Consider the following 22,063-nt stretch of genomic DNA (forward strand, 5'->3'; position numbering starts at 1 on the left):
GAACTCATGTTCGACCCGAACAGAAAGCTCATCCCTATTCACCACATAAAAGACTTAACCACTTGCCGACCGCCTCACGACGATATACGTCGGCAGAATGGCACGGGCAGGCAGAATCACGTACCTGTACGTGATCTGCCTCCCGTGGGCGGGGGGTCCGATCGGACCACCCCCCAGGTGCCCGAGGTGGTCGGCATTTCTCCCCCAGCGATCAGAGGTGAGGGGGAGGCCATCCATTCCTGGCCCCCCCTCGCGATCGCTCCCGGCCAATGGGATCATTCCTCTATTGCTGTATAGTAAACAGCAGCAGAGGAAGTGATGTTATCTCTCTTCAGCTCGGTATTTTCCATTCCGGCGCCAAGGAGAGAAGACATCAATGTGAGTGCACAACACACACACACATACAGTAGAACATGCCAGGCACACATTACACCCCCGATCAACCCCCGATCACCCCCCGATCACACCCCAATCACCCCCCCCCCTGTTACACTGACACCAAGCAGATTTTTTTTTTCTGATTACTGCATTGGTGTCAGTTTGTGACAGTTAGTGTGGTAGGGCAGTTAGTGTTAGCCCCCTTTAGGTCTAGAGTACCCCCCTAACCCCCCCTAATAAAGGTCACCGTATAACTGTTATGGGTGACGCTGGTTAGTTAGTTTATTTTTTATAGTGTCGGTGCACCCGCCGTTTATCACCGAATAAAGGTTTAGCCCCCTGATCACCTGGCTGTAATATGCATCGCCCCAGGCAGCGTCAGGTTTTTTTTTTTTTTCGTTTTTTTTTGTGCCACTTCAATCGACCTTTTCGAGGGGATTTAATCAACTTTGTAGATCATATTGTACAATCACCCTCTCGGTGTCTCATCATCGTAGCCTTTGCCATAACAAAAACATATAATATACAAAATATTACATCTCCCAGGAAATGATAGCTGACCCCAAGCACATAACATGTCTCCTCTCTTCATTATTTTCCCAGCCCCCCCACCCCCTTCTCCCCAACCCATCCCCTTACCCCTCTCTCCAAGGTCAATTTCTCTTTAACTCTCCGTTGCTAATCTAAAGCGTTCAATTCTTTAACATATCTCCAGGTTTTTTAAAATTTTTTCCAACCTTCCCAAGCCTCCAAGTTCCCACTACCTACTTCATCTGTAGTATTCGCCAGTATCTCGTTATTATATGTTTCCTCTACTGCATCAAACCACTCCTATGTCTCTGGGCCTTCCTTCCTCTGCCAACCCTTCGGTATCAATCTCTTTGCGGCGTTTAAAAGAAACGGTACCAATGTCTGCTTATATTTATTTGTATCTCCTTCCCCCCATGGAAAAACACCACCCACGGATCTTCTACCACCTCTATATCAGTAATTGTCTTTATTAAAGCAAGAGTCCTCTTCCAGAAAATTTTTATTTTGGGGCAGTTCCACCAGATGTGACCCATTGTTCCTACATCTTGGCAGCCTCGCCAACAAAGTACTAAGGTACCACTCTGATATTTACTTAATATCTCAGGGGTTATATAGCTTCTACTTATACATTTATAATTCATTTCTGCTGATCCTGTATCTAATGTTAAATTAAAAATCCTATCTAAAATTTTACTAATTGTGTTTCTATCTTTCTTCGTGCCCAAGTCACTCTCCCATTTCTCGATGAATGGCGGTATCTCCAACTTTTCTGTCGTCATCAGGATTTTATATAGCTTCGAGATTATGTTTCTCGGGTCTTCGGGGTCACATAACTTTTCCATCTCTGTCAGATCTTCCCCAGACCTAATGGGATGTGGTAGCTTGCTCACGAAATGTTTCAGTTGTAGGTATTGCCATTCATCTATCCCACGTGTCTCCCTATCTTGTCTAAGTTGTTGAAGTGTTATTATTTTACCATCTTTAATTATTTCTCTTACCTGTGTTATCCCCCAAAATACCTCCTTTCCTCCTACATTTTCCATACCCGGTGCAAAATATTCGTTATCTTTAAGTGTCAATAATGGTGAATTATATTTCCCTATCACTTTATTGTATACCCCATCCCAGACTTTAAAGACATTTTGTGTAATTACGTGAGTATTATTATCTAAGGTTCTACAATGTGGAGGATTCCAAATGATATTTCCTAAATGTGCTTTACTAAGTGTATTTTCTATTTTCACCCACCTTTTTTCATTATCTCTTTTTGCCCACTCTACTAATCTTGACAGGACTATGGCTTTGTAATAATTCCAGGTGTCTGGCACAGCCAGTCCACCATTTACTTTGCTTTGTTTTAATGTCTGGAGGGAGACTCTTGGCCTTCTATTTTTCCAAATAAAATTCATTATTATCTTTTTTAATTTTGTTAGGTAGAATTGGGGGAGTGGGATAGGGATCATCTGAAATTGGTACGTTATTTTAGGGAGGAGGATCATCTTAGTGACATTAATGCGGCCTATCCATGAGAGTGGTTTGCTGGCGAATCTCTTACAGTCTAGTCTGATATCGTCAAGTAGGGGAATATAATTTATGTTATACATCTTTTCTATTGAGTTTGTTAAATTGATTCCCAGGTACCTTAATTCCTTGGTCCACCTGAAGCCAGATACCCTCTTCATGTTGTTTACCTCTGCCTTGTTTAGGTTAATATTTAATATTTCGGATTTTGCTGAGTTTATTTGGAAGTTGGACAGTTCTCCATACTTTCTCAGAACTTCCACTAATTTGGGTAGGGAGGCAGGCAGCATCAGGTTAGCGCCAGTACCGCTAACACCCATGCACGCAGCATACACCTCCCTTAGTGATATAGTATCTGAACGGATCAATATGATCCGATCATATCTATACTAGCGTACCCAGCTGTTTAGGGTTCCCAAAAACGCAGTGTTAGCGGGATCAGCCCAGATACCTGCTAGCACCTATGTTTTGCCCCTCCGCCCGGCCCGGCCCAGCCCACCCAAGTGCAGTATCGATCGATCACTGTCACTTACAGAACACTAAACGCATAATCAGCGTTCGCAGAGTCAGGCCTGATCACTGCGATCGCTAACAGTTTTTTTGGTAGCGTTTTGGTGAACTGGCAAGCACCAGCCCCAAGCAGAGTCAGGTTAGTGCCAGTACCTCTAACACCCACGCACACACCGTACACCTCCCTTAGTGGTATAGTATCTGAACGGATCAATATCTGATCTGATCAGATCTATACTAGCGTCTCCAGCAGTTTAGGGTTCCCAAAAACGCAGTGTTAGCGGGATCAGCCCAGATACCTGCTAGCACCTGCGTTTTGCCCCTCCGCCCGGCCCAGCCCAGCCCACCCAAGTGCAGTATCGATCGATCACTGTCACTTACAAAACACTAAACGCATTACTGCAGTATTCGCAGAGTCAGGCCTGATCCCTGCGATCGCTAATAGCTTTTTTGGTAGCGTTTTGGTGAACTGGCAAGCACCAGCAGCCTAGTACACCCCGGTTGTAGTCAAACCAGCACTGCAGTAACACTTGGTGACGTGGCGAGTCCCATAAGTGCAGTTCAAGCTGGTGAGGTGGCAAGCACAAGTAGTGTCCCGCTGCCACCAAGAAGAAGACAAACAGGCCCGTCGTGCCCATAGTGCCCTTCCTGCTGCATTCGCCAATCCTAATTGGGAACCCACCGCTTCTGCAGCACCCGTACTTCCCCCATTCACATCCCCAACCAAATGCAGTCGGCTGCATGAGAGGCATTTTTATGTCCTCCCGAGTACCCCTACCCAACGATCCCCCCCAAAAAAGATGTCGTGTCTGCAGCAAGTGCGGATATAGACATGACACCCGCTATTATTGTCCCTCCTGTCCTGACAATCCTGGTCTTTGCATTGGTGAATGTTTTGAACGCTACCATACACTAGTTGAGTATTAGCATAGGGTACAGCATTGCACAGACTGGGCACACTTTCACAGGGTCTCCCAAGATGCCATCGCATTTTGAGAGACCCGAACCTGGAACCGGTTACAGTTATAAAAGTTACAGTTACAAAAAAAAGTGTAAAAAAAAAACCACAAAAAAATATATTAAAAAAATAAAAAAAAATTGTTGTTGTTTCATTGTTCTCTCTCTCTCTATTCTCTCTCTATTGTTCTGCTCTTTTTTACTGTATTCTATTCTGCAATGTTTTATTGTTATTATGTTTTATCATGTTTGCTTTTCAGGTATGCAATTTTTTATACTTTACCGTTTACTGTGTTTTATTGTTAACCATTTTTTTGTCTTCAGGTACACCATTCATGACTTTGAGTGGTTATACCAGAATGATGCCTGCAGGTTTAGGTATCATCTTGGTATCATTCTTTTCAGCCAGTGGTCGGCTTTCATGTAAAAGCAATTCTAGCAGCTAATTAGCCTCTAGACTGCTTTTACAAGCAGTGGGAGGGAATGCCCCCCCCCACCGTCTTCCTTGTTTTTCTCTGGCTCTTATGTCTCAACAGGGAACCTAAGAATGCAGCCGGTGATTCAGCCAGCTGACCATAGAGCTGATAAGAGACCAGAGTGGCTCCAAACATCTCTATGGCCTAAGAAACCGGAAGCTACGAGCATTTCATGACTTAGATTTCGCCGGATGTAAACAGCGCCATTGGGAAATTGGGAAAGCATTTTATCACACCGATCTTGGTGTGGTCAGATGCTTTGAGGGCAGAGGAGAGATCTAGGGTCTAATAGACCCCAATTTTTTCAAAAAAGAGTACCTGTCACTACCTATTGCTATCATAGGGGATATTTACATTCCCTGAGATAACAATAAAAATGATTAAAAAAAATGAAAGGAACAATTTACAAATAAAATAAAAAAGCAAAAAGAAATAAATAAAAAAAAAAAAAAAAAAAAAAAGCACCCCTGTCCCCCCCTGCTCTTGTGCTAAGGCGAACGCAAGCGTCGGTCTGGTGTCAAATGTAAACACCAATTGCACCATGCATGTGAGGTATCACCATGAAGGTCAGATCGAGGGCAGTAATTTTAGTAGTAGGCCTCCTCTGTAAATCTAAAGTGGTAACCTGTAAAGGCTTTTAAAGGCTTTTAAAATGTATTTATATTGTTGCCACTGCACGTTTGTGTGCAATTTTAAAGCATGCCATGTTTGGTATCCATGTACTTGGCCTAAGATCATCTTTTTTATCTCATCAAACATTTGGGCAATATAGTGTGTTTTAGTGCATTAAAATTTTAAAAAGTGTGTTTTTTCCCCAAAAAATGCGTTTGAAAAATCGCTGCACAAATACTGTGTGAAAAAAAATGAAACAACCACCATTTTAATCTGTACGGCATTTGCTTTAAAAAAATATATAATGTTTGGGGGTTCAAAGTAATTTTCTTGCAAAAAAAAAAATTTTTTCATGTAAACAAAAAGTGTCAGAAAGGGCTTTGTCTTCAAGTGGTTATGAAGTGGTTATCAAGTGGGTGATGTGTGACATAAGCTTCTAAATGTTGTGCATAAAATGCCAGGACAGTTCAACCCCCCCCCCAAATGACCCCATTTTGGAAAGTAGACACCCCAAGCTATTTGCTGAGAGGCATGTCGAGTCTATGGAATATTTTATATTGTGACACAAGTTGCGGGAAAAAGACAATTTTTTTTTTTTTTTTTGCACAAAGTTGTCACTAAATGATATATTGCTCAAACATGTCATGGGAATATTTGAAATTACACCCCAAAATACATTGTGTTGCTTCTCCTGAGTACGGGGATACCACATGTGTGAGACTTTTTGGGAGCCTAGCCGCGTACGGGACCCTGAAAACCAAGCACCGCCTTTATGCTTTCTAAGGGCGTAAATTTTTGATTTCACTCTTCACTGCCTATCACAGTTTCGGAGGCCATGGAATGCCCAGGTGGCACAACCCCCTCCCCCCCAAATGACCCTATTTTGGAAAGTAGACACCCCAAGCTATTTGCTGAGAGGTATAGTGAGTATTTTGCAGACCTCACTTTTTGTCACAAAGTTTTAAAAATTGAAAAAAGAAAAAAAAAATATTTCTTGTCTTTCTTCATTTTTAAAAACAAATGAGAGCTGTAAAATACTCACCATGCCTCTCAGCAAATAGCTTGGGGTGTCTACTTTCCAAAATGGGGTCATTTGGGTGGGTTTGTGCCACCTGGGCATTCCATGGCCTCCGAAACTGTGATAGGCAGTGAAGAGTGAAATAAAAAATTCACACCCTTAGAAATCCTGAAGGCAGTGATTGGTTTTCGGGGCCCCGTACGCGGCTAGGCTCCCAAAAAGTCCTACACATGTGGTATCCCCATACTCAGGAGAAGCAGCTAAATGTATTTTGGGGGGCAATTCCACATATGCCCATGGCTTGTGTGAGCAATATATCATTTAGTGACAACTTTGTGCAAAAAAAAAAAAAGTTTGTCACTTTCCCGCAACTTGTGTCAAAATATAAAATATTCCATGGACTCAACATGCCTCTCAGCAAATAGCTTGGGGTGTCTACTTTCCAAAATGGGGTCATTTGGGGGGGGGGGTTTGTGCCATCTGGGCATTTTATGGCCTTCAAAACTGTGATAGGTAGTGAGGAGTGAAATCAAAAATTTACGCCCTTAGAAATCCTGAAGGCAGTGATTGGTTTTCGGGGCCCCCAAAAAGTCTCACACATGTGGTATCCCCGTACTCAGGAGAAGCAGCTGAATGTATTTTGGGGTGCAATTCCACATATGCCCCATAGGCCTGTGTGAGTAATATATCATTTAGTGACAACTTTTTGTAATTTTTTTTTTGTCATTATTCAATTATTTGGGACAAAAAATTAATATTCAATGGGCTCAACATGCCTCTCAGCAATTTCCTTGGGGTGTCTACTTTCCAAAATGGGGTCATTTGGGGGGGTTTTGTACTGCCCTGTCATTTTAGCACCTCAAGAAATGACATAGGCGGTTATAAACTAAAAGCTGTGTAAATTCCAGAAAATGTACCCTAGTTTGTAGACGCTATAACTTTTGCGCAAACCAATAAATATACGCTTATTTATTTTTTTTACCAAAGACATGTGGCCGAATACATTTCGGCCTAAATGTATGACTAAAATTGAGTTTATTGGATTTTTTTATAACAAAAAGTAGAAAATATCATTTTTTTTCAAAATTTTCAGTCTTTTTCTGTTTATAGCGCAAAAAATAAAAACCGCAGAGGTGATCAAATACCATCAAAAGAAAGCTCAATTTGTGGGAAGAAAAGGACGCAAATTTTGTTTGGGTACAGCATTGCATGACCGCGCAATTAGCAGTTAAAGCGACCCAGTGCCAAATTGTAAAAAGTGCTCTGGTCAGGAAGGGGGTAAATCCTTCCGGGGCTGAAGTGGTTAATTGCGTTGGAGCTGGAGCTGTTGTCTATTATGAATCATTTACCTATTATATTAAAGCTAGTTTTACATTGGTGATAGCATCAATGTGCAGCCTGTTAGCTTGACAAGTGTGTGGGTGGAGTCTATTGCAACTGTGCACGTGGGGTAACACTTCATCCAAAGGCTTGCTCACCAATGCACGGGACCAGGCGGAGACTGCGGTCATGTGAAGAAATAAAAATTTAGGCAGTCCCAGACTCAAAAAGGAGCCACCTGTGTGCAGCAGAAATACAAAGATTCTCTGTAAGATATTTTGTCCTATAGTTGCATAGTTAGTCAGGTTGAAAAAAGACACAAGCCCATCCAGTTCAACCTTAAAAACAATAAATAAATAAAATAAAAAATATCGTACAATCCAATATACCCAATTGTATACCCTCAGTTGATCCAGAGGAAGGCAAAAAACCCCAGCAGAGCATGCTCCAATTTGCTACAGCAGGGGAAAAAATTCCTTCCTGATCCCCCAAGAGGCAATCGGATTTTCCCTGGATCAACTTTACCTATAAATGTTAGTACCCATTTATATTATGTACATTTAGGAAAGTATCCAGGCCTTTCTTAAAGCAATCTACTGAGCTGGCCAGAACCACCTCTGTCGGGAGTTTATTCCACATTTCCACAGCTCTTACTGTGAAGAAACCTTTACGTATTTGGAGATGAAATCTCTTTTCCTCTAGACGTAAAAAGTGCCCCCGTGTCCTCTGGGTTGACCGTAAAGAGAATAACTCAACACCAAGATCACTATATGGACCCCTTATATATTTGAACATGTTGATCATATCCCCCCTTATTTTCCTCTTCTCAAGAGTGAATAAATTCAGTTCCTCTAATCTTTCCTCATAGCTGAGCTCCTCCATGCCTCTTATCAGTTTGGTTGCCCTTCTCTGCACTTTCTCCAGTTCCCCAATATCCTTTTTGAGAACTGGTGCCCAAAACTGAACTGCATATTCCAGATGAGGTCTTACTTATGATTTGTAGAGGGGCAAAATTATATCTCTCGCTCTAGAGTCCATACCTCTCTTAATACAAGAAAGGACTTTGCTCGCTTTGGAAACCGCAACTTGGCATTGCATGCTATTATTGAGCTTATGATCTACCAAAACCCCCAGATCCTTCACCACGGATTCCCCCAGTTGTACTCCCCCTAGCATGTATGATGCATGCATATTCTTAGCCCCCAAGTGCATAACTATACATTTATCAACATTAAACCTCATCTGCCACATAGTCGCCCAATCAGACAGTGCATTGAGGTTGGCTTGTAAATTGGAGACATCCTATAAGGACGTTATTCCATTGCATAGCTTGGTGTCATCTGCAAAGACAGAAATTTTACTTTTGATCCCAGTCCCTATATCATTTATAAAGTTATTAAAAAGTAAGGGTCCCAGCACTGAACCTTGGGGTACACCACTGATAACCTTAGACCATTCAGAGTAAGAATCATTAACCACTACTCTCTGAATTCTGTCTTTTAGCCAGTTTTCTATCCATTTACAAACTGACATGAGCCATGTGTGGGGAACTGTGTTGAACGCTTTTGCAAAATCCAAGTATACCACATCCACAGCCACCCCTCTGTCCAAGGTTTTACTTACCTTTTCATAAAAAGAAATCAGGTTTGTCTGACAACTTCTGTCTTTCATGAATCCATGCTGTCTGTTGCTTAAAATGTTTTTTTCCAGCAAGAACTCGTCTATGTGGTCTTTTATTAAACGCTCCAGTATCCTCCCAACTATAGAAGTTAAACTAACAGGTCTATAGTTACTTAGTAACGACTTTGATCCCTTTTTAAATATAGGCACCATGTTCGCCCTGCGCCAATCCAGTGGCACTGTTCCCATCATTAATGAGTCCCCAAAAATTAGATACAATGGCTTTGAAACTACAGAGCTCAATTCTTTTAGGATCCGTGGGTGGATGCCATCGGGTCCAGGTGCTTTATCCACCTTTATTCTGTCTAAATAATTCTGGACCATATCACTTTTGAGCCATTGTGGATCATTCGGGGCTGTGTCACTATCACCCCTATTATGGACATGAGCTCCCCCCGTGCTCCTTTGTATACACAGAGCTGAAAAAAGTATTTAATAAATTTGCCTTCTCTTTGTCCCCAGTCACCCACTCTTGATTATTTTGTAAAGGGCCTACATGCTCAGACCTGGCCTTTTTACTATTAATATATTTGAAGAATTTTTTGGGGTTTGTCCTACTTTTTTTTGCAATCCGTCGTTCGTTTTAAATTTTTGCATCCTTGATTTCCTTTTTACATGTTCTGTTAAATTATTTGTAACATTTAAACGACACTAGTGTTCCTTCGTTTTTATATTTTTTTAAAAGCTCTTTTCTTATTGTTTAAAGCTTCTTTAACTTTGGCCGTGAGCCACATGGTTTTGTTTTTAGCCTTTTAAACGTATTACCCATGGGAATATACTTTGCAGTGAAGTCCCAAACAGTCTTTTTGAAGAATTCCCATTTCTGTTTTGTGTTTATCAGTGCAAATATTCCCTCCCAGTCTAAATCCTGGAGAGCAGCCCTCATCCTTGGAAAATTTGTTCACTTGAAGTTAAGTGTTTTTATCTTTCCCGTATGTATTTCTTGTTTACAGCTAACATCAAATGAAATCATGTTATTTTCACTGCTACCCAGGTGTTCCTTAATCCCATGACACTACACACTTCACACACTCCACCAGTCCAGCATACCTCTGCAGCTAGTCTGCTCCTGGTGACCGGAGGAGATAGGCAGCTAGGAAGGGAGTCAGAGCACTTACCCCCAGTGTCCTTGATACCAGATTACTAGGGATGAGCTTCCTGTTCGAGTCGAACCCATGTTCGACTCGAACATCGTCTGTTCGCCCGTTCGCCGAATTGCGAACGATATGGGCCGTTCGCGCCAAATTCGTGTGGCGCGTCACGGCCCATAATTCACTGCGGCATCGCAGTGCATTGCTGGCTGATGATTGGCCAAGCATGCACTATGACCCGCATGCTTGGCCAATCACAGCGCCGCCTGAACAGAGAGCCGTAATTGGCCAAAGCCAAGGAGGCTTTGGTCAATTATGGCTCAGGGGATTTAGTACACGCCCCACACTATATAAGGCCACCTGCACCGCGGCCCTGTGTAGTGTGTTTTCTGGCGTTCATTGAGAGAGAAAGAGAGAGACAGACAGTGACATTTGATTTGAGTTAGATTAGGCAGAACAGTCAGTCAGTTAGCTGCACTTACAGTGTATTGTGTATATATATATATGCATCCCAGGTGTTGCATATATATATATATATATATATATATATATATACACACACACTGTATTCAGTTTAGCTAGATCCGTTCTTGTTATCTTCCTACTGACAGGCAGGCTTGTCTTGTTACAGTATTTACAGCTACCTGAAGAAAATTACTGGTGTTCTTTTGATCCTATTAGTACCACAGTCAGGCAGCTAGACTATTTACAGTTAGTGCAGTGCGTCCTGCTCACAGTGTTCAGCTAGATCCGTTCCTGTTATCTTCTTACTGACAGGCAGGCTTGTCTTGTTACAGTATATACAGCTACCTGAAGAAAATTGCTGGTGTTCTTTTGATCCTATTAGTACCACAGTCAGGCAGCTAGACTATTTACAGTTAGTGCAGTGCGTCCTGCTCACAGTGTTCAGCTAAAACTACAAGTTAGTGGGGTGCGTCCTGCTCACAGTGTTCAGCTAAACCTACAAGTTAGTGGGGTGCGTCCTGCTCACAGTGTTCAGCTAAACCTACAAGTTAGTGCGGTGCGTCCTGCTCACAATGTTCAGCTAAACCTACAAGTTAGTGGGGTGCGTCCACCTCACAGTGTTCAGCTAAGCCTACAAGTTAGTGGGGTGCGTCCTACTCAGAGTGTTCAGCTAAACCTACAAGTTAGTGCAGTGCGTCCTGCTCACAGTGTTCAGCTAGATCCGTTCCTGTTATCTTCTTACTGACAGGCAGGCTTGTCTTGTTACAGTATATACAGTTACCTGAAGAAAATTGCTGGTGTTCTTTTGATCCTATTAGTACCACAGTCAGGCAGCTAGACTATTTACAGTTAGTGCAGTGCGTCCTGCTCACAGTGTTCAGCTAAACCTACAAGTTATTGGGGTGCGTCCTGCTCACAGTGTTCAGCTAAACCTACAAGTTAGTGGGGTGCGTCCTGCTCACAGTGTTCAGCTAGATCCGTTCCTGTTATCTTCTTACTGACAGGCAGGCTTGTCTTGTTACAGTATATACAGCTACCTGAAGAAAATTACTGGTGTTTTTTTTATCCTATTAGTACCACAGTCAGGCAGCTAGACTATTTACAGTTAGTGCAGTGCGTCCTGCTCACAGTGTTCAGCTAAACCTACAAGTTAGTGGGGTGCGTCCACCTCACAGTGTTCAGCTAAACCTACAAATTAGTGGGGTGCATCCTGCTCAGAGTGTTCAGCTAAACCTACAAGTTAGTGGGGTGTGTCCTGCTCACAGTGTTCAGCTAGATCCGTTCCTGTTATCTTCTTACTGACAGGCAGGCTTGTCTTGTTACAGTATATACAGCTACCTGAAGAAAATTACTGGTGTTCTTTTGATCCTATTAGTACCACAGTCAGGCAGCTAGACTATTTACAGTTAGTGCAGTGCGTCCTGCTCACAGTGTTCAGCTAAAACTACAAGTTAGTGGGGTGCGTCCTGCTCACAGTGTTCAGCTAAACCTACAAGTTAGTGGGGTGCGTCCTGCTCACAGTGTTCAGCTAAACCTACAAGTTAGTGGGGTGCGTCCTATTCACAGTGTTCAGCTAAACCTACAAGTTAGTGGGGTGCGTCCACCTCACAGTGTTCAGCTAAAGCTACCTGTAGAAGGTTGGTGGTGTTCTCATACTACAGGCAGGCAGTTGATTTTGCTAGCTGCAGTATCAGTACATACATATATATATATATATCCCAGCTTAGTGCAGCTACAGGCCATTAGTATGTCTGGAAGGCCAAGAAGGAGAGGCAGACAGTCACAAGCCAATAAGAGAGGGCAAGCAGGCTCTGTGTCTAGTGCTGGTCATGGAGACGGTGCATCCTCATCAGCACGTGGCCGTGGGACACACTTGGCCTTTTTTTCGGCAGCTGGCCGTGTTGAGCCGCAACATGCAGAAGACTTGGTGGAGTGGATGACCAAGCCGTCCTCATCCTCCTCATCCTCTCTCACCAATGCCCAGGGTACTTTGTCTGGCAAAGCAGCGGCCTCTTCCCTCGGCTCAATGTCATCAGTGACTCCTTCCCTAGCCCCACCATGTCCTCCAAAAGTTCTTTGGTGTGGGCCTTTTTTGAGACGAGTGCATCAGATTGCACCGCTGCTATTTGCAACATATGTCTCAAGCGTATCTCGCATGGCCAAAACATCTCCCGCTTGGGTACCACATGCTTGACCAGACATATGTTGACCTGCCATGCAGTTCGTTGGCAAGCGTATCTAAAAGACCCACACCAAAGAACAAAGAGGACCTCTCCTTGCTCCTCATCAGCTGAGATTTCCAACCCCTCTATACCTTCAGTCCTCTCTGAGACCTGCACTGAGAGGAATGAAGGTGTAGAATTAGGTGTGTCACAGCCAAGTACTTGTGGGCAATCTGCTTTTGGTACACCGACGTCAGATTGTACCAGGCAAATTTCCCTGCCCCAGCTGCTGCACCGCCGAAAGAAGTTTGCTCCCAGCCATCCACATGCCCAGCGGTTGAATGCTAGCTTGGCAAAATTGCTAGCACTTCAACTGCTGCCTTTTCAGTTGGTAGACTCTGCCCCCTTCCGTGAGTTTGTGGAATGTGCGGTTCCTCAGTGGCAGGTACCCAAACGCCACTTTTTCTCACAGAAGGCAATTCCGGCTCTCTACCGGCATGTGGAAGGCAATGTCCATGCCTCGCTGGACAGGGCAGTCAGCGGTAAGGTGCATATTACCGCTGACTCATGGTCCACCAGGCATGGACAGGGACGTTACCTAAGTTTCACGGCGCATTGGGTGACTCTGCTGGCAGCTGGGAAGGATGCAGGACAAGGTGCAGTAGTGTTGGAGGTTGTTCCGCCACCACGCCTCCAAAATGCTAATGATTGTGACACACCTCTCTCCTCCACCCCCTCCTCTTCTTCTTCCTCCATGGCCTCTTCCTGTGCTTTGTCCTCGGAACCAGTGGTGCTCCGTAGCCGTTCAAGGGGCTACGCAAGTATGCAGGCCAAAAGATGCCATGCGGTGCTTGAGCTGGTGTGCTTGGGGGACAGGAGCCACACTGGGGCAGAGGTTCTGTCAGCTCTGCAGGGGCAGGTTCAGAGGTGGTTGATGCCACGCCAGCTTAAGGCAGGAATGGTGGTTTGCAACAATGGCACCAACCTCCTCTCTGCCCTTCGACAGGGACAAATGACCCATGTGCCCTGTTTGGCTCACGTCCTTAACTTGGTGGTGCAGCAGTTCTTGGGCAGGTACCCGGGCTTACAGGATGTCCTGAGGCAGGCGAGGAAAGTCTGTGTGCATTTCCGCCGGTCATATAATGCCAGTGCTCAGCTGACGGACCTCTAAAAGGAGTTTAACCTGTCCAAGAACCGCCTAATCTGTGACATGCCCACCAGGTGGAACTCAACGTTGGCCATGCTGCAGCGGCTGCACACGCAGCAGAGGGCCATCAATGAGTACCTGTGCGACTATGGCACCAGGACAGGGTCAGGGGAGCTTGGTTTTTTTTCCCCACGCCAGTGGGTCATGATCAGGGATGCATGCACTGTCCTGTCACCATTTGAGGAGGCCACGAGGATGGTGAGCAGTGACAGTGCATGCATCAGTGACACTGTCCCCCTTGTCCACCTGTTGGAGCACACGCTGCGTGGAATAATGGACAGGGCACTTGAGGCAGAACAGAGGCAGGAAGAGGAGGACTTCCTTAGCTCTCAAGGCCCCCTTTATCCAGACAGTGTTCCTGCGTGCCCGCCGATCACACAGAAAGAGGACGAGGAGTAAGATTGTGTCAGTATGGAGGTGGAGCCTGGCACTCAGCATCAGCAACAGTCTTTAAGGGATCAGTCCCAAGAAACACATGGACTTGTACGTGGCTGGGAGGAGGTGGCTGCAGACCATGTCGTCCTTAGTGACCCAGAGGACTCCGGACCGAATGCCTCAGCAAACCTACGCTGCATGGCCTCCCTGATCCTGCAAAGCCTGCGTAAGGATCTTCGTATTCGTGGTATCAAGGAGAAGGACCAATACTGGATGGCAACCCTCCTTAATCCACCTTACAAGGGTAAGGTTGCGGACCTTATCTTGCCATCGCAGAGGGAGCAGAGGATGAAACATCTTCGGGAGGCCTTGCAGAAAGGTCTGTGCAATGCGTTCCCAGAGACTAGGAGGTTACAAACTCCTGTTTCTGGACAACGTGTTGCTGAGGCTTCAGTCAGTCAAAGAAGGAGCGGTGGAGAAGGTGGCCGTCTGACCGTTGCGTTCAGACAATTTTTTGGTCCGCAGCCCCAAGGTCTGATCGGTTCCAGCAACCATCGCCAGCGTCTGTTTTACATGGTGCAGGAATACCTAGGGGCAAGATCAGACTTGGACACCTTTCCCACCGAAAATCCTCTGGGTTACTGGGTCTTGAGGATGGATCACTGGCCAGAGCTTGCACAGTATGCAATTGAGCTACTGGCCTGTCCTGCATCCAGCGTTCTTTCGGAACGCACATTCAGTGCTGCTGGAGGCGTGGTAACCGATCACAGGGTGCGTCTGTCCACTGACTCGGTCGATCGACTGACCTTCATAAAAATGAATCAGTCTTGGATCACCACCAGCTACCAAGCACCTGAGGCTGATGTAACCGAATAATTTTTTTTGAAATCTCAGATCCCTTCAAAGACTGCCTATGCTGATGCTGAGTGACTATCCCTGAGTAATTATCCTCTTCCTCCTCAATCATCACGCTGATAGCTTGTAAGAACATTTTTGGTTCTGGGCGCCACCACCAGTGCCCAAGGCATAATTTTTCTGCCCCTGTTTAACAGGGGCGTGTAATTACAATTTTTGATGCAATACTTTGCAGCAGGGCTCGTTCCTGCGTTCCAACTAGAGTGTCTGTGAGGGGTTGCAGTGTTGTGGCACCAGCACCAGTGCCTAAGGCCCAATTTTTCTGCCCCTGTTTAACAGGGGCGTGTAATTACAATTTTTGATGCAATACTTTGCAGCAGGGCTCGTTCCTGCGTTCCAACTAGAGTGTCTGTGAGGGGTTGCAGTGTTGTGGCACCAGCACCACCACCACCACCAAAGGCCCAATTTTTCTGCCCCTGTTCAACAGGGGCATGTAATTACAATTCTTGATCTAATATTTCACAGCAGGGCCCATTTCTGCACCCACCAAGAGTGAGTGAGGACTTACAGTGTTGTGGCACCAGCACCACCACCACCACCACCAAAGGCCCAGTTTTTCTGCCCCTGTTCAACAGGGGCATGTAATTACAATTCTTGATCTAATATTTCACAGCAGGGCCCTGTGAGGGCTTACGTTGTTGTGGCCACAACAACACCTAAGGCCCAAATTTCTGCTGAGTATATAGGGCAGGCCCCTACTTTCAAACATCTAACTTACAAACAACTCCTACTTGCAAATGGAAGGAGACAACAGGAAGTGAGATGAAATCTACAGCTAGGAAGGGAAATTCTCTCCTGTAAGAGTTAATATGGGAAAAACATTTCTCCTTTCCACTGATGCTTTCCAATCCTTGTTCCACAAAAAAACCCAAATTCTCAAAAAACATTAGTCATTGGGACAAAAAGTGAGGTGAAATCTTCTAAAGAGGAGGAAAGACAGCAAAACAAATGTCACAGGGGTGATAACCCTTCCCTATGTTTTCCAAAAAGCTTAAAAAAGATATTTTGGCTGGAGCTAAACACGTTAAAAATACACCCGTTCAAAATGACAAACAGATTCTACCTAACAACAAACCTACAGTCCCTGTCTTGTTTGCACCGCCTGTATACTGCTGTTCAGAGTATATAGGGCCTGGTGGCCCCACACCTTTCCTTATTTTAATTTGGGTGCGGGGTTCCCCTTAATATCCATACAAGACCCAAAGGGCCTGGTAATGGACTGGGGGGTACCGTTTGTCTCACTGATTTTCATCCATATTGCCAGGACCGACATTACATTAAACCCGCAAGCAGTTTTAAATGAGATTTTTTCCTTTAAAAATGACATTTGGTGCAGGGACTGTTCTAAACACGGGAAACACGCGCCACTTTACAGGCATACTATAGACACCCCCCAGGTACGATATTTAAAGGAATATTTCACTTTTTTTTTTTTTTACTTTAAGCATCATTAAAATCACTGCTCCCGAAAAAACGGACGTTTTTAAAAGTTTTTTTTGCATTGATACATGTCCCCTGGGGTAGGACCCGGGTCCCCAAACCCTTTTAAAGGACAATACCATGCAAATTAGCCTTTAAAATGAGCACTTTTGATTTCGAACGTTCGAGTCCCATAGACGTCAATGGGGTTCTAACGTTCGTGCAAACTTTCGGTCCGTTCGCAGGTTCTGGTGCGAACCGAACCGGGGGGTGTTCGGCTTATCCCTACAGATTATCTGTCACCTAACCAGGTACCATGCAAAACAACTGGTTGCTGTAGCTGTTCTTCCTTTCAGATACACATGGCAACTACCGTCTCTTCTTTGCCTTGCAAGTTAACCTTTTGTAGTGGTGTTACACATAATACCTTAGTGCTTTTACAGACCCAGGTTCTTGGGAATACGCCAAGACCCAATATGCAACCCTTGAATAAGTTCAGACCAGGCTCAAAGCAGTTGAAACAATTTTACTGTTAACTTGGTATGAAAAATGCAAAAGGGTAAAATATCCTTTCCCTAACTAATACTAATTGCGGCTGCCCCATCATACCTATATAGGTAAAGTCTTTATGGGTGAAGTCCATAATTGGAGAATCAAGAAAGGCAGTGTCGATAATAATGGTGTTTTCTTCTCCAGCAGCAGTTCTTTGGAACCCAAGGCTCAGCCATCCTCTCCTCTGGCAGCTGCAGCAGCTCCTTGAAGTAGGTGGAGATTACATGCCGTGTCTTGTCTGTGTCTCTTCCCATGCAGATTTTTATTTACAGCACAGGGAGAGAAGCTGAGCCCAGAAAGTGCAAGAACTGCAGAACAGATTTAATCCCTTCCCAAACTGAGCCATCCATAACTAGATACCTAGAGATGCCTACAAGTTAAATAGCTGGGGGGGGGGGGCATGCACCAGATGAAGACTGAAGGTACAGAGAAAGAGGTAAGTTTGGAGTAGCATAGCTACTATTAATTCACAATATGTTATTCATATTCTATTTTAGCTGCCCTGATTGCCATTTTGCATTTCTTGTTGAGTTCATTGTAGCTCTGATTTGCAAAGGGTGTCCCTTCCACTTTGAGTATTTTAAAAGCTAGCTTTTAATAAATAACTCATTAATTTTACTTTTTTATACTAGAATTGAGCCACATGGGTTTTAATTTTAGTTTTGTATAATTGCTGCCCATTAAAATACACTGGCTAGTGCAGCCTAAAACACGTGCCACTTATCTTCTGTTGAATAATATGCAGTAAAGAGCTTTTTTGAAATTTAGCGTTCTTGCCATACCAACATGCCTCTTTTTTCTCAGTTAAAGCAAATGTAATTACATTATAATCACTATTACTCAAGTTGTCTTAAATTTGCACTTCTGTAATGAGCTCTGTGTTAAATGAAATTCATAGATCCAACAGGTCATTTTTTCTAGTTGGGGCTTACACCATCTAACTAATGAAACTATCCTGCAATGAGTTCAAGAAATGACAAGCCTTTGTTGAATGTACAGTTTCATTAGCCGATCAATATCAGGGTAATCAAAATCCCTCATAATAATAACATTGCCCTTTTTCCTAAGCATTTTTTCTGCAATTGGAGCTAAGTCCCTTTCTCATCGTATGTGTTAACGGGCCTACAACATACTCAATAATCCGCAATTATTGAAGCATTTGATGCACTCATATGAAGCTCCAGTCATAATGACTCTGCACCATCATACCCAACACCTTTTCTATTAATCCTGTCTCTCCAAAACAGCATGTACCCCTGGATAGTAACATCCTAGTCATGTGAACTATCTAACCAGGTTTCTGATAGATCCACCAAGTAAAAATGTTCTTCAAGTAACAGAAGTTCCAGATCTGCCATTTTTCTTATTTTAAGTCCATGCTCCTGTAGGAATAATAGACAGGTAAACCCAAAAGATGAGAAATTGATTTTAGTATCTTTGTAAACTACTAAGTGCAGGAAAGGGGAACATTTGTTTTAATTTAGACATTCAAAGAACAATGGGTTATGCTTGGTCCTAAATGTCTGAATCAAAGGGATTTTATTATTATCAAGCAAAATTGTAAACGTTTGAGAAGCCTTTCCATGTGAACCACAGAAAGTTATATTAGTACAGTCCTGGAGTCAAGACTGGGTTTTATAAAGTGGTTTAATGGCTAGCACTTCTGCCTTGGAGCACTAGGGTCTATGGTTTGAATCCCGTCCAGGATACTACCCACATGGAGGTTGCATGTTCTTCTCCATGGGCTTGCATGCCCCCCCCACACACACACACACACACTCTAAATGCATGCTGACAGGGTAAATGGGTCCTGTCTAAATTTCTCTGGTATATGTATGTGTACATGTAATATAGGGACCTCAGATTGCAAGCTCCTTGACAATACATACACATGTACCTTGATTTACATATATGTAAAATATGTAAAGTGCTGTGTAAATAGTCGGTGCTATATGAGTACCCATAATAAATAAATCAAAGAAAGAGTCAAGTTTAAACATAATTAAATTTATATTCTTTGTCAAGCTAAATTGAATGGTGGTATAGCAGGCTTTGCTTGTCTATGGTAGGGAGTTGTGTTCCCTATAACAGAGGCACTAATATTCTTGACTCAATCTAGACTGAGAGGGGCGCTTGAAGGTATGCATTTACTATTTTAATTAGCTATAGATTGGGTTCTAAAAAGCCCTTAGAGATTTGTATGGGAGTACATTTTTTTTCAAGATTCTAGGTCTTTTGTTCGCCCATCAGAACCTAAGTATGGTATACTTTAATGTTTTAAAATCTGAGGGTTTAAGTGTTGTAGGCAAAACCAAACCTAATACAGTATTCTAAAGAATTCTAGATTCTAAAGAGTTACCATTTTTACTACCAAGCCAAGCAATGGATGGGGAGATCTACTTGACAAGTCCAGCTTTAGTTTGTGGTTTGCAGGTTATTTCTAAGTAATTAAGGAAGGTAGTTTAATTTAAAAAAAAAAAAGGTTTAAAGCCAGGAAAGTCTGGTTGGAATGTAAAAGCATATGGCTTCAGATTTGTTTATGTTCAACTTGAAATCCAATATGTGGGTAAGTAATAATGGTTAGCAAGTCTGATAATGACAAGTATGGGTTTGGCAGGAAAAGAAGCATGTTGTCAGCAAAAAGGGCTATTATGCGCTCTGCCTTTTCTCTAATTCCAGTTTTGCCTGGGATCTTGCAGATGAAGTTTTTAAGGGGTGCAATGGTCAAGGTGAATAAAGTTGATGATAAAACATATCACAGGTTTCTCTTCTTATAGATATGGATTGCAGGTAGGGATGAGCTTTGAGTTCAAGTCGAACTAATGTTCGACTCGAACATCAGCTGTTCGCCAGTTCGCCGAACAGCAAACAATTTGGGGTGTTCGTGGCAAATTCGAAAGCCACGGAACACCCTTTAAAAGTCAATGGGAGAAATTAAAAGTGCTCATTTTAAAGGCTTATATGCATGGTATTGTCATAAAGTGTTTGGGGACCCGGGTCCTGCCCCAGGGGACATGGATCAATGCAAAAAAAAGTTTTTAAAACGGCCGTTTTTTCGGGAGCAGTAATTTTAATAATGCTTAAAGTGAAACAATAAAAGTGTAATATTCCTTTAAATTTCGTACCTGGGGGGTGTCTATAGTATGCCTGTAAATGGGAGCATGTTTCCCGTGTTTAGAACAGTCTGACAGCAAAATGACATTTCAAAGGAAAAAAAGTCATTTAAAACTACTCGCAGCTATTAATGAATTGCTGGTCCGACAATACACATAAAAGTTCATTGATAAAAACGGCACACAGGGGAACCCCGAACCAAAATGTAAATAAAAATGGCGTGGGGGTCCCCCTAAATTCCATACCAGGCCCTTCAGGTCTTGTATGGATATTAAGGGGAACCCCGGCCAAAATTTAAAAAAAAATGGCGTGGGGTCCCCCTCAAAATCTATACCAGACCCTTCAGGGCCTCATCCCCACAACCCTTGCCCGGTGGTTGTGGGGGTCTGTGGGCGGGGGGCTTATTGGAATCTGGAAGCCCCCTTTAACAAGGGGACCCCCAGATCCTGCCCCCCTGTGTGAAATGGTAAGGGGGTACAAAAGTACCCCTACCATTTTACAAAAAAAGTGTCAAAAACGTTAAAAATCTTTCTTCTTTCTTCTATCTTCCTTCAGTTTGTTCCTTCATCTTCTTCTTCTGGTTCTTCTGGTTCTTCCCCCGGTGTTCTCATCCAGCATCTTTCTCCGCAGTGTCTTCTTCCCTTCTTCTCCTCGGGCCGCTCCACATCCATGATGGGAGGCTCCCACTGTGTGACGCTTCTCGTCTTGTGAAGGTTCTTAAATAATGGAGGGCAGGGTCACCCGGTAACCCTGCCCCCCCTCTGACGCACAGGGACTTGACGGGGACTTTTCTGTGGCATTCCCCGTGACGTCAGAGGGGGCGGGGTCAACAGGTGACCCCACCCTCCATTATTTAAGAACCGTCAGAAGACGAGAAGCGTCACACAGCGGGAGCCTCCCATCATGGATGCGGAGCGGCCCGAGGAGAAGAAGGGAAGAAGACGCCGCGGAGGAAGATGCCGGACAAGAACACCGGAGGAAAAACCAGAAGAACCAAAAGAACCAGAAGAAGAAGAAGATGGAGGAAGAAACCGAAGGAAGATAGAAGATAGAAGACAGAAGAAAGAAGATAGAAGATAGAAGAAAGTAGAAGCATTTAACCACTTACCGACTGCCGCACGACGATGTACGTCCAAACTTTGGCGGCAGATATCATTGTTATGGCAGCAGCTAGCTGCCATAACCCCGGTATCCCCGTTTTCGTGCGGCGGCCGACTTTCTGATAAAAGTGGTCCCTGCTGCTGATTCGCCGCGAGATCACTTTTATCGGTGGCGGGAGAGGGGCCCCCCCTCCCGCCACGATTCGGTGCCGTCCGCCGCTTACCGGAGCCGTCGGTAGTGGCGGAGGCGATTGCATCTGTTTCCGTCCTGTGTCTGGAGACGAGTGAGGCTAAGATGGCGCCCACTTGTCTCCATGACACTGCTGGGTGGAAGCGACGTCAAAACATCACTTCCGTCCACGCCTCTTAAAGGCACATTTTTTCAAATGTCATTTTTTTAAGTGACTTTTTTTTTTTTTTTTTATTGCATTTTAGTGTAAATATGAGATCTGAGGTCTTTTTGACCCCAGATCTCATATTTAAGAGGTCCTGCCATGCTTTTTTCTATTATAAGGGATGTTTACATCCCTTGTACTAGGAATAAAAGTGACACCATTTTTTTTTTTTAAACAGTGTAAAAATAAATAAAATATTGTAAAATAAATAACAAAAATAAAAAAAAAATTTTAAACCCCCCCCCGTCCCGACGAGCTCGCGCGC

At 43.8% G+C, this 22,063-nt stretch overlaps 1 long non-coding RNA gene across 5 annotated transcripts in view; it reads right to left on the reverse strand.

Moving 5' to 3' along the window:
• The window catches only part of LOC141112324 (uncharacterized), a 485,334-nt gene that overhangs the window by 257,616 nt on the left and 205,655 nt on the right, over window positions 1-22,063 (reverse strand). The window contains exon 9 of one of the 5 annotated variants that reach the window (XR_012236573.1): window positions 16,363-18,571. The exons of 2 other annotated variants lie outside the window; for them this stretch is intronic. This is a non-coding gene — a long non-coding RNA (uncharacterized lncRNA). Of the gene's footprint in view, window positions 1-16,362; window positions 18,572-22,063 lie in introns of those variants that run through there. 2 more of the 5 variants (XR_012236574.1, XR_012236569.1) reach the window with 2 other exon arrangements.

This window comes from Aquarana catesbeiana, linkage group LG11, assembly GCF_042186555.1.
Source record: "Aquarana catesbeiana isolate 2022-GZ linkage group LG11, ASM4218655v1, whole genome shotgun sequence".
Lineage (NCBI taxonomy): Eukaryota > Metazoa > Chordata > Amphibia > Anura > Ranidae > Aquarana > Aquarana catesbeiana.